This window comes from Coccinella septempunctata, chromosome 4, assembly GCF_907165205.1.
Source record: "Coccinella septempunctata chromosome 4, icCocSept1.1, whole genome shotgun sequence".
NCBI classification, from domain to species: Eukaryota; Metazoa; Arthropoda; class Insecta; order Coleoptera; family Coccinellidae; genus Coccinella; species Coccinella septempunctata.
In genome coordinates, this window is record NC_058192.1 from 22,177,115 (window position 1) to 22,191,211 (window position 14,097).

Genomic DNA, 14,097 nt, shown 5'->3' on the forward strand with positions numbered 1-14,097 from the left:
TAACTCTTAATAACTTAAAATAACAAAGGTGAAAACTATCGACGCATTCATCCATTTTGACAAGTTTCCAGTAACTCGAAATGGTCAACTAATTAACACTTCGCTCTTCGCATTATCTTGTTGACTGCGTAATTTTGAATAAGTTCAGAAAGCTAAGAACACTCTTGACCAAGTCACCTCTAGAACAAAAAGAAAATGATCAAGATAGATACCACCCGTATTTAAAATAAAAAAGTTGTTATTTTTTCTACATTGGTTCAAGATATAAAAAAAGTACCTAACTGAAAACAAAACGTTTATTTCCTCTCTCGAAAATTGAATCGATTGAATATCGAAAATAACCTACTATGTATTCTTTTTGAGGGGACACATTTTTATTAAATAATATGACTTATAATGAGATGCGATATCATAGCACATCATTCTTGCGTATTCAATGAAGCATTTCAATCTGATCCTGTTCACATATACTCAGGATAATAAATACCAGAACAAGTCATTTAATTGCCTTTTTCTATTACCTTTATCATCTATTTCATCATAATCTACCAACGCATCCAAGCGTCAATTATGATTTCATGGAAATTAAATCACAATTGAGTAGCCATACCATTATCATAATGGAATGGAAAGAGATTCCTTGAAGCTATCATGATTCGAAAGACAGGTGAACGAAGCTAAAGGTGTCGTTTTTCTTACAAAAGGGATAATTACCGCCTACGAATTATACCAAAGAATAAATTAAGATTGATGTCATTCGTCCCTATAGATTATTAAGACTACAAATTTTATACTAGAATTCCAAGAGGAATGCAAGTAATCTTTTAAACGTAAACTTAGAATGAATGATGAAATTTTTCACCCTATAATATACAAGTATTAGGTACAGGGTATCCAAAATTGCTAGATTTTAGCTGTTTCTGGTACTTATAGACTAGATAGGGAAAAACGTTGAAGGGAGTCCTGAGCTCGATTTTTCGTACAAAGTCCATTAGTGGAAACCGTTTCACGATTTGTCTTGAAGATATAACCGAATTTTTGTATTTTGTCGATGTCGAAAATGTGCCATATCTTTTTATTTTTATTTTCGAAATTTTTTATTGATTCATTCGACTAGAAAGCAGAAAAAATTCGATCGGGTGTTATAGCTTGTAGCTAAAAGTTTCTCCCAAATGAATAAATCACCCTGCAACACAAAAACTAAGAGCCTTAGCCAAAATTCAAATTATTCTTTCCTGGGTTCTCTAGGGAATGTGACCAGGTCGGCTTTCGAAAGGAAAGTGTTCTTAGAAGTTAGGCACAAATCAGTCCTATTTGAACCAGTTTTAGTAGATGGTAGCTTAGAAGTAACTATAAGTTGGTGATTTTTGAAATGATGCATTTAGTAACATGATTATATTCACATGTTTTCATATAAAAATATCAGGATAGGGCACATTAATATTGTATACAGATTAAAATCCATAAACATTCGAATCATAAAACTAAATATCGTTTCAATACATACACAGCTTCCACCCTCATTCAAGAAATTACACACAACATATTTTTCCATCAGCAATTTTTGCCTGATATTCTGTAGGTTCAGCTTGTGGAAGTTATAAGTTATTGTGTTCTATCAGTATAATAATTTGTTTTTGATTATGTATGTAGATAAAATACTACTGGGATAAAAATGTGTATTGTATATTGTAGGTTATACACATAAGAGTTACACTGTTACAATAAGTGATTAGAATCATGTTGTGTATTTCACAATTAGGGCGATCGGCCACCGAATGCGAAGTTGAGCGAAGCTGTGCTTTTTCAATGCTAAATCACGAGCTACGTCATTCGATTCGTAGCTTGTCAATTATATTAGTACTGAAAATGCTCAGCTTCGCGCAACTTCGCATTCGGTGGCCGATCGCCCTTACACTATTCCTTTTACAATTAAGCGCTGCTGTTAAGATTATCCTTTCGTTTGAATAACATCATAATATTTTTATTAACGTAAAAGTATTGTTATGACATATAAAGGCACAAAAATATGAAATTATCACATGAGTGTAACTAGGTACGACTACCTATATGTACACTGAGTGAGAAGAAAATAATCACAAGCAGTATTCTATTCTGGTAGGATATGAATGTAAGGGCACTCTTATGAAATGAAAACCTAAATGCATAAAATAAAGTTCTTATTCAAAATGAATAAAGACTAAATTGCGTTTCTCTGCAAAAATAGAGGGAATCTTTATTAACAATACCAAAACTTACAATATAACAAACCTGCAAAAATAGAGGGAAACAACATTTAAAGCCTTTAGTGACCACTTGGAAACCGTTGAGCACTTTACACTATAGAAAGAAAAATGCAGAAACTGATTGGCAAACTTTTGCATGGAAGGCACCTAAGCGAGGTCAGTCATGATTTTGCCGACATATCTGCGTCAAACTTCTGGTTGACTTCCGGAAAGATGTTTACCAAGATAGAAGGCTCCATCCTTGCCATCCAGGATCAGGTGATTGTAACGAGGAACTACATGAAATATATCACCAAGGATCCTCACTGCCGGACAGAAGCTGTCGTTACGGCTGTGCGACACATGAAACCATTCAGCACATCACCAGCTGATGCCAGAAGTTCGCGGGTACAGAGTACTAAAAATAAATAATTAATAATAAATAAAATACGAACTTATAACGTCAAAAAATGTTCCCTATTACAATTACCATTCGGTTGCTATATAGCAATGTGATGATCATTTTCCAATACGTATTGGAAAATGATCATCACAGGCTCTACTACGATTCTCACAGACCGAAAAATAGCTCACAATAGACCTGACCTCATTGCTGGAATAAGGATGAGAACAGCACTTTTCATCAACGTGGCGATTCCAAATAATAACAATCAACTAGATAGACAAATGATTTCAAAATACAAAAATCTCGAGGAACAAACTAGGAGACAGTGGAATTTGAAAGATATGAAGACAATCCTTATTGTCATTTCATCTACAGGCCTGATAAAAGAACACCATCCATTTCGACAAGAAGTGGGAGCCGAGGAGCAGCTTGGACCTGGCCGCCACCACCACGAGCCCGAAAACTTGGAAAGGGCTCCAACAGAGCTCGATCCTTTTGATATCTGAGATATCTGGGATAAGTCAATGTTCTTCTGGAGAGGAGTGTGAAAGCCGCAAGGCTAAAGTCATAATAGGCAAATTGGGTCGAAAATGCTTCCTATAAATTGCTAACAAGCTGAAAATTGTGCCCAAAGACGAAGGGCATCTCAAATATGGCAAATATGAAGTTTGCTACAATTTTCTACCAGGGTTTAACTTTTGGGTACCAAGAAACCTGGGAATTTTCGCACCTTTTTTATTTGTGTTTTTCGATCAGAAGAGTGCATCGGCCAAAAAATTTGTTCATGAGTCTTTTGTAGAAGAGGAAATAGCCTTTCAAATGATACAAAAATCAATCAATCAAAGTGCTTCAGCGACAATCGCCAAAATTGAAAGAAAGGAAAAATGGACTTGCCACGCCCATATCATCTTTTTTCTAATGAAAAAAGATGATATGGGCGTAATGTAATAATTTGTTAATACAAATAATAGTAATTTTCCTAACAAGTGCGGAAAGTGGTACTTGCCCGCACGAAACTGCCATTGCAGTTTTCCGGGAAAGAAATAGCAAGCGTTTTTCATGCACCGTTTGGCGAAGTGTCTCTTTCCGACTTGAAATGCGTGCCTGGAAGAAGGGTTGAACGAGCACGCTTCTAAAAAAAAGTATATACCTATCGGTGAATACAAATGATATGGAAGTCTTCAATTAAGTTTTCCATCTTTTAAGCTGAGTTAGAAAAAATAACCTAACTTTGGCGACAGATTGTGGCTGCACCACTTAGAAGATTTGAATGACTTTAACGTCATTTGAAAAGTTGTTTCCTTTCCTACAAAAGAAGTAGGTCACAAATTTTTATCAGATGCTCTGTTCTGAGTGAAAACTGCAAAAAAATAAAAAAGGCCAACGCTTTCGGAATTTCTTGGTCCCCAAAAGTTAAGCCTTGGCAGAAAATTTGTTGCAAACTTCACTTTACTGATTTTCGAAAAGCTGCCGTCGTTTGAAACCATTTCCAGCTTGTTAGCAGTTAAAAATCCTAATTTGCCTGAGCTATAACTGCCCTACTACTAAAAAAAGCTTCTTATTAATAATAATAATGATAATGTAATAAAAAAGTCCTTATATTTATAATATTTATATAAGTTTTCTGGGGGACAAATGTTGGTAAAGGGTCTTCGAGGTTACATTGTGGCTGGTAACAATGTGACAATAAAACTCGAAGTAAAGCCCACTGATTCTTGGCGAAAAAGTCAGGGGTTCAAGGAATTGAACTCAGCTCTGCCAACAAACCCAATTCTCACGTCCTCGTAGACAATATGTCGCGTGTCCCCTGGGAACCTGACGTATAATATCTATACGTTAGGTTGCAAACGAGATAGGGTGAAAGGCGAGTTTTCGGCGCCTATAAGTAACCGAATCCCTCCAGCTAAGGTATGGTAACCCTAACAGAAGGGTCCCTGGTCCTCCTGGTTGGGGGTTGGAGTGTCAGGCTGGTTCCCTGTCATCTGGAAAAACTTCATATCTACTAAAAAGCCAAATCAAAGCCTCGGAAAGGATGGATTTCACGGACAACGACATAAGCGAAGAAAACGGACAATGAATTTTGGAACATGGAACACTCAAGGAATAAGCGGTAAGACTGATGAAATCGCAGCCGAAATGGAACAACATAACATCGGTATAGTGACCCTCACCGAAACCAAAAAAAAGGGACAAGGAACAGAAAAGATTGGAAACTATATACATGTCTTCAGCGGAGTCCCCAAACATGAGAGAGCAAAGAGAGGAGTGTCAATGATGATCCATAAAAAATATTGGAGGAGAATTAAAGACTGGGAAGCCATTGATGAGAATATTATTCGATTGAATGTAAATATCATGCAGAGAGAACTTGTAATTATTGGTGTCTACGCAATATCAGATGATGAGTCGGTTGCAGGGAAGGATGAATTTTACAACAAATTGAGTACTGTAATACAGAGCGTGGGGAGAAGCAAAGAAGTAATCCTTATGGGAGATTTTAATGGTAGAACAGGTAACAGGAAAGACGATCCTGTAGTTGGACCATTTGGAGAAGACAGATGCAACGATAACGGAGAACGACTAATTGATTGCTGTCGAACATACGACTTGAAAATTGCAAATGGATTCTTCAAACATAAACCCATCCACAAGTTTACTTGGATCCAACACACGAAAAACTTAAAATCAATCATTGACTACATCATAACACGACAACACACAGAACTTCAGGTAAATGATGTAAGGGTGTATAGAGGGATCTTATGCGACTCTGACCACTACTTTGTCAGAGCAAAAATATTCTTTCCTTGGCATCACGACAAATCCCAAACAAATCATACTCAAATGAAAAACGTCATCAATAAATCAGATGAAATCAACAATAAGCGGTGGAATCTGAGTAACCTTCAGGACGATAACATAAAACAAAGATACCAGACAAGGCTCGATGAGTATTTGACTGCCATCGAAGACATCGACACTGAAAACATGTATGAAAAAATTAAGGATGCTTTACAGAACTCAGCCACTGAAGTATTGGGAGAACTCTCAAATCGAAAGAGCAAGGCCTTATGGTGGAATAATGAAATAGAAGAACTGGTAAATCAGAAAAACAAAGCTTATTTAAAATGGTTAACAACAAAAGAACAAAGAGATAGGGAATCATATCTGGAGGCGAAAAGAATGACAAGAAGAAAAGTTAATAATGCAAAGAGGAGTATGTGGGATAGAAAATGCAAGGAGGTTGACTCCCTTTTAGGAGGTAGAAAGACAGCAGAATCTTGGCGATTCATTAATGCGCTGAAAAGTCCGAGCAAAAACTCAGCAAACATTGACACAGTTCCAATGAACAACTGGGTTACACATTATAGACAACTTTTGACAGAAACAAGACAAGAATTTCTGACACCGAGTACATCATCACACATAGACATTGAAGGTGAAACAGTTTCTGTAGATGTTGAAACAGTGAGAAGGGCAGTATTCAGGTTGAAAAATGGTAAATCCCCAGGTCCCGGAGGAGTACCCGCAGAGCTGATCAAACATGGTACACAAAATCTATTCCAGGCAATTACAAATTTGATAAATAAGTGCTTGAGCGGACAACCAGTACCCAAAGAATGGAAAACAGCACATATTTCGTCGATATACAAAAAGGGAGATAAAAATCAATGCGCAAATTATAGAGGCATATCAGTGACTAGCACATTTAGCAGAATATATGGAAGAATTCTACGAGACCTCATTGAATTTGAATACAGCGCGGAAGAAGAAGAAGAGCAATCAGGATTTAGAGCGGGCAGATCTTGTACAGACAATGTTTTTTGTCTGAAGCAGATAATAGAGAAAAAACTGAATACTAACCAAGAAGTCCACCTAATGTATGTCGACCTAAAGAAAGCCTATGACAGCGTTCCTCTGAAGAAACTTTGGGAAATCTTACAAGAAACTAACATAAATCAAACATTAATAACGGCACTCAAAAATTTGTACACGGATTCTAAATCGCGGATCAAATCGGGAAAGAATCTATCACAAGAATTCACCGTGAATAAAGGCTTACGACAGGGATGCTGCGTTTCGCCTACTTTGTTTAAAATCTATGTATCAAGAGCTCTTCGAAAGTGGAAGAAGAAATGTGGGCCAATGGGAATAGAATTGGATTATAATAGCTACCTCTACTCCCTCCAGTTCGCGGATGACCAAGTTATAATGGCCAATGATAAGGACGACCTGGAGTATATGGCCAGAAAACTCCAGGAGGAATATGAAGTTTGGGGACTAGAGATTAATACCAAGAAGACTGAGTACCTTCCAATAGGAACCCAAAATGGCACGAAAATCTTGCTGGAAAATAATCAGGAAATAGAAGTGGTATCGGAGTATACATACTTAGGTGTTAAGTTTGACTCCAGTGGAAGCGACAACAGGGAGATCAGACATAGAATTAATCAAACGAAAAAGATCATAGGATGTTTGAACAGCATATTTTGGAATACCTTCATTGGAAAAAAAAGAAAATACAACATATACAACACCATGATAAAAAGTAACCTACTGTATGGAGCGGAAACTTGGAGAATAACTGAGGAAAACAAGAGAAGACTGGAAACTGTTGAAATGGATGTACTCCGAAGATCATTGGGAGTATCACGCCTACAGAAGATCAGAAACGAGGAGATACGAAGACTAATGGGAGTGGAAGGAACGCTGTACGAAGATATAGAAGCAAAACAACTAATCTGGTATGGTCACTTACAAAGAATGGACGAACACAGGCTTCCAAAGAAAGTGTACGAGTGGGTCCCAACACAACGCCGAAAAAGAGGACGACCTAAGAAAACCTGGAATGAGGGTGTTATCAAGGCCATGAGTTCCAGAGATTTAAGACAAGGACAATGGAATGACAGAAAGGGGTGGCGAAAAGGCATCGGACAACGTCGAACGACGTTATGATCCCGATTATATATATATATAAGTTTTCTTGGAATTGGATAGTTAAGAGAAGAGCTTCTGTAAAATAAAATTTTAGAAGTAATAAATAGCGATCTTTTATGGCATCATACATTTTTACTGTTGAAATTAAGTATTTGAGATCATCATAAACAATTATTCGTGGTTCGGCAGAAGCAAAGATTTGGGATACAATGGGTTATAATGGCTTGAAGCAATGAGTTCCTTTTATTCTTTGTCTACGACTTTATGTCCCTCGCATACTATTAAGATGAAATCGATATTGCGAAGATACACAATTCCAGCTGATCCCCATGAATACGAAACGTCTTCGTGAGTGCTACACCCAAGACTCCACCGATATTGAAATATTTTATTTCTCAACTCCCTCTTTCTTCGAAACATTGTGGGTTCATGGCATTAACATTTAAATTTAAACCGAGAAGCGGATGAATCGATTATGTATTAAAGGTCATTGTTGTTTGAAATTAGTATGACCTCATGGGTTCTTGCCCACTGCTCATCTGAACTGCTTTGTTTGATACATAGTGAACGAGATAGACAGGAGAAACAATCGAAGAAGAAATTTTTTTCATTTGCTGGGCGATACAAAATTCGTATCTGGGAGTTAGGTCGAATAAAATATTTTCATGAAACAATAACTTCCGGCTACATCGGAATCAACAAAGTACTTTCTATTGTCAAATAGCTTACCGCTTACCCATTATTTTATGGCACCTTTGATTAGTCCATTCAAGCACAAAGCACAACTTCAATAATGTGCCATACCTTGAGGTGAGAGGTAGACTAACAATCTATATTTTTCGAAAACTAACAGAGATAACCTCAATAAAGTATATTTGAAATCAGAAGAGAGATTAGAAAAATAAAATACCAGATTACATAAAATTTTTCGCATTTCCTGCTACTTCATATTTGCCCATTTAAACGTTTTTGTGAGACAATTATTAACTGAAATATCTATTGAATAAAATAAAATCAATCACCCTATACAATAATTATGGCCCAAGCAAAAGCTATTCAAGTGATGATATAGGTTCAATTTTTCTTCAGAAGAACTAATTTTTGAAATAGCTGTTTAAAGAAATATAAGATACCTATCTATAATAACACAAGAATCATCCTGAGCTTAAATTTTTTTGAGTTGGTTCCTTGGGTGTTAATGTTCTGTGGAAAATTCTCGAGCAGATCCGTTATTATTATACAGGGTGTCTGTAAACAGATGCGAAGGACTTTGGGACATGATTCCTCGATGAAAGTAAGGAGGGGTAGTTCCTATAAATTTTTTTCGAAATCGACCTGCCTTCCAAGATACAGCCTTTGCGGAAGGCAAACTACAAAAACGGGTATAAAACTACATATCATATGAAGTACTAAGTACTCAGATGGTACTCACATAATTTTTTTAGATTTCATACATTTATTATTAGGTGTTGAAAATAATAACCTCTTATGATTTTCCTTCAGAAGTTGTTTTCGTGGGATAGATTTTCGAAAAATGAAATTCTCTTATGGTTTCCCATTCAATTCTGGAGAAAAAAGTCTGTTGCAAAATCGATACTTTTCTCGGAATTAATAAAAACTTACAAGCAGTTCACTGTTCATTCCTTTTCATCGTATAAGTGTTCCATAGAATGACAAGGTACATCCCGCTACACTTTTTTTTCCAGAATTGAATGGGAAACCATAACAGAATTTTATATTTCGAAAATCTATCCCACGAAAACAATTTTTGAAGGAAAATCATAAGGGGTTGTTATTTTCAACCCCTAATAATAAAGTTATGAAATCTACAGAAATTGTGTGAGTAACATCTACTTAGTGATTCATATTATGTATAGTTTTATGACTCGGTGTTTTAGAACCCGTAAAAGAAAACTGTCAACTCGTCATCGCCTTCCAAAGGCTGTATCTTGGAAGGGAGGTCGATTTCGAAAAAAATTTATAGGAACTACCCCTGCTTATTTTCATCGAGGAATCATCTCCCTAAGTCCTTCGCATGTGTTTACAGACACCCTGTATATTATTTAACTTTGAATATATTATGGTGGAGGATAGTTCAGTTTTCAAAATGACCCAATTTTTCGTGACAGAAATGGATGAACCTATTGATCCTGAGGACTCGGTCATTGATGCGGCTTTTTTAAATCTTTTGTTATTACAGGGATTGAAGGGTTAATGTTATTGGATTCAAATTTTTCTTTTCCATTATTTAGAGGCCAATAAATATATTCGTTAGGAGTTTTGATGTTTTCGATGAGTTACTGTCTTTTCATAGTATCATTACATGTTCATTTGTTTCTATAATCGTGAGTTTTATTTCGGATAATTGATCAATTACTTTCCTACAAAAAAGCAAGGTTTTACAAAATACTTCATGAATATCAATCTCCATTAATTTAGAGTAAGAGTGAACAGGATACAGGATGTTATTTTTCGTTTAGGGTATAAACTGGGAGACAAAGAAACTGTAGACTAAAAAGACAAATCCTCCCTTGATCTAAATAAGAACATCGCCAAAGTATGGAATTCCAAAATCCACGAAAAAATGCAATCTCTCGCAATGTGCAGAATAATTCTTGGTTAATTAATTTTCGAAATCGGAAGAAATCATTAGCCCTTTACGAACTCCTGTAAGATTCCAAGATATTCGGGCTTCGTTATAATACTCGATGCCAGGAGAAATTATGGATTGAGAAAGATAGTTTACAATGTATTGAATTCATGCAATATGTTAATGAAAGATCGATTACGAGGAAAGCACAACTATTTGAATGAAAATTACATTCTCGTCACTTTCATACTTATTTTTTCATTGCATGGGAGGTATTTGAATAACATAACAATTCGGATTGACTAGATTATTAAGAAATTCTAGATTTATGCAAAATATCCTAACATTAAAATGTTTTCAGATCATATATAACATATCTTTATGAAGACGAATACAGTTAATGAGAAGATGCTGTATAAGGAATCGAAATGGAATCCTTGAACCATTATTAAATGTCAGTTGAAATTTATGGAGATTCCAGTACTTTCAAGTTCATTTTTATTGAGTTAATTATGTACTTCGAATTCAGAAAATGGAATTCAGGATGAAGAACGTAATTTGCTTAGTCACCAAATTTCATACGACAAATATTAGCCAGAAACAAATTATTCAAAATTCTTTATACTTTTTCAAGACTTAGTAATTATGGATAAATTGGAAAATGTATACATACGATGGCTAGCTAGCCATCATCGGTAGGTAAATTTGAAATGAAATATTCGTATATCAGGAGGAATTTGAAGAAAGGATGACAGTCGATGTTGACGTTGTATATGCCTACAAGGAAAAGCATTTGCCAAGGATTATAGAACACACTAATTATAGTGTATTACTGTAATGTCCTCTATTGAATTTACTTCTTATGGCAGCAATTCCTAAAACTTTTAACTGAGATATACAAGAAGATGTGTATGAAGGATTGAAGCAATAAATAATACAACATAGAATTCAAGACAAAATTCCACATATTTCGACTTTCTTTTGCTTAACTAGTATTGCTCTCTTCTACTGTATTGGTAGGAAAAGGTCTGTATACATATGAATTATTCATTCATTTTTGCATATCGATACCACAATTGACATTATCTTTATGAATGTATCACTTAGATCTGTTGGAATTGACTTATTTACATAAAATCAAAGGAAACTTCAACCAGTATTTCATATTCTCTACTTCACATTCAGATTTAATTGTCTGAACAATACCAGAAAACCGTACATATATCTTGTGCATCCTCAAAACATGTTCTCACATATTTTAACATTTGCCTTATTTGGTTATCGGTATTCAATTTATCTCTAGCTATCCTTACATAAATCTTCATCATTTCGTTTGTAGTGGTTACGATGCACTGACGTGTGACACCCGAGTTGTTTGATTCAGTAGTTCATAGTTGCAAACAAGTTCTTAATTACTAACCAATTGATCATACTCTAGCCATATAACGAGTGTTAATGAGTTTGGGAATGCGTTATTGTTAGATTATTCTTATTATTAAGGATGTCTCACGGTATATGGCCTATTGGACGTTTATATAAAACTAATCACAATTTTGTGTTGAAAATTCAGATGATATGATTTTCCACTTTGAACTTTTCCGTATAATATTTTCAGACCTTCCGCTTAACCGGAAACAGCCGTCTTCTTTCCTCTATCAATATATCTTTGCATAGTTCGATAGCTGGTTTCAACAGTATGCCATACCTTGGACGACGGTTTATGCTTTATTGGAATTCTCATGAAAAAATGGTTCATACGGTAGGTCAAACTTTTTTTGAATATTTCTCCTACTAGGAGTGCTAGGGGCGTTATTTTCGAAATATCTTTATTTTCTTCAATTCGGCCATTATGAAGTATCATATTACTATTTGCTGTGTGGCTGTGGGCCGAAAATATAGAGTGAGAAGATCATCAATTTGAATAGATCAAATTCATGAAACAAGATTTTCGAATTATTCTTCATTATTTCAGTCGATTCTAAAGGAAAAGGGGGTTACCTAAATAAACACTATACCTACCTAAGAAGCAAACCTTCTGAGTTATCAAGTAAAAACTTTAAATAAGAAAAAACATCAGACTTCTAACTGCTAGATTAGTCTGTTACATCCGGAAACCACAGATGTGAACTAAAATTCGATGTTCCGACAAATAATTTTGACTTCTCACGAACAGCTAATCTCTACAATGCCAACAAACAATGTAACGGGTGCGTTCAATAAAATTCGTCGTCAAGTAGGCTATGGAATTTTGAACGTCGATATTTTGTGTCTAAACGTAATTCTTAGCTTTTGCTGTACCTACTATTTTCCCGGTTAACTGTCAAGTTAGAAGCTAGCATTTTGGATTGTTGTTGAATTAAAATTATCAGGAAATTATAAAGATGGTTTTTACTGATGTGTAAACAGCATTTATTATTGAATCCTACTTCAACATTGGGGAGAAAATAGAAGGAGAGTGGAAATATTTTTCAAAGTTCCAGCGACATTCTCAATGTACATGTATCCCAATGTTGCTGATAGAAACAATCTTTCGAAAGTACTGTTTTGCGATGCGTTGACGGAACAGGTATTATGTTCAATCAAAAAAAAGTAGTGGTCGACCAAAGAAGAAAACCTCAGAGTTATTCAGCAATAATGAAAATATGACGACAAAGGATAAAAGCTCCACGAACCTCTGTTCGGGTTCTACCTGTAGTATCTGTTGGCATATTTCATGCCACACGATTTTTAATGAAAGACTTCAGTTTATTTTCCTAAGGAATAAGGATTGACATGTTATCAGAAAATTGAGAAGATTGATTTTGGGAAGATGAAGTAATTCAAGAAAATACCTACGTTCGAATATCAACGTTTAAAATTCCATAGTCTTCTTGACGACGAATTTTTTTGAACGCACGTTATTAGGTAGAATTCATGAAATAATGTCGAAATGATTATTCGAAATATCGAATTTTAGTTTGCATGTGTGGTTTCCGGAAGTCACATACTAATAAAGCACTTCGAAATTGCTGTTTTCTTTAATTTCAAGGGTTTCTTTGATACTTCTTGAATTTAATTTTTAGCTGCATGGTTTATTCAGGGAGCCCTGTTTTTTCTTTAACCAGAATCGACTGAAATAATAAGAAAACTTGAAAATCTTGAGTTTGCATTGGGGACCTCTTCTGTCAAACATAGTACCTCTTCATTTTCTCCGACAAGTGGTGAAGTCTTGGGGGGGATTCCATTCCTTTAACATTAGAAGGAAATGTGGTCTACAACAGCCTATTTCTGAAAAAGAAATAATACTGGTAGATGTAACTATCGCTTATTCTTGCGAGTGAATCTGGCCGTAATTTATGTTAAGGCGTAAAGCTCCCAATGAATCATGAAAACTGTGTTTAGTAAAGTTGTTCGAGGTTTTTCCGATCTAGAGCCGAGAATTCTCTGGAGAATTCTCTTCCTAATTTCGGTAAGAAAACGGCAGAGATTATTTTGTATGCAACTGAATAGAGAATTCTACCGAAAGTGCGTATGTAACGGTACATAATTCACGGCGCATGAATTCTCGAGTAAATTTTCTTTCTAGAGAATTCTCGGCTGTTGCAAACGGGCTTTAAACGAAAATAGTGAATTCTTTCTTCAGAGGATCTGAACGAGTACTGTTTCTTAGGCTGGTGGCCCATGGAGAAATAGGCTACTATCCTACCAAGAATGCGCTCGTTTTCAACTAAATGTTTTTTATTGTTTCATTAACGGCAACATCACTATTAATAAAGTGCCGATGACTTCAAATATATTGACCATTCGTCATTGGAATCAAATCTGAAATGTGAAAAACATATTTCATGAGATGGATAGATTCTTCAGAATTTTTTCGGTTATCGAATTCCCATACTGTAGGAATAAAAAATCTGAATACAGTGTTTTTATAAATGATTGTGACATCATAGTTGCCTTGG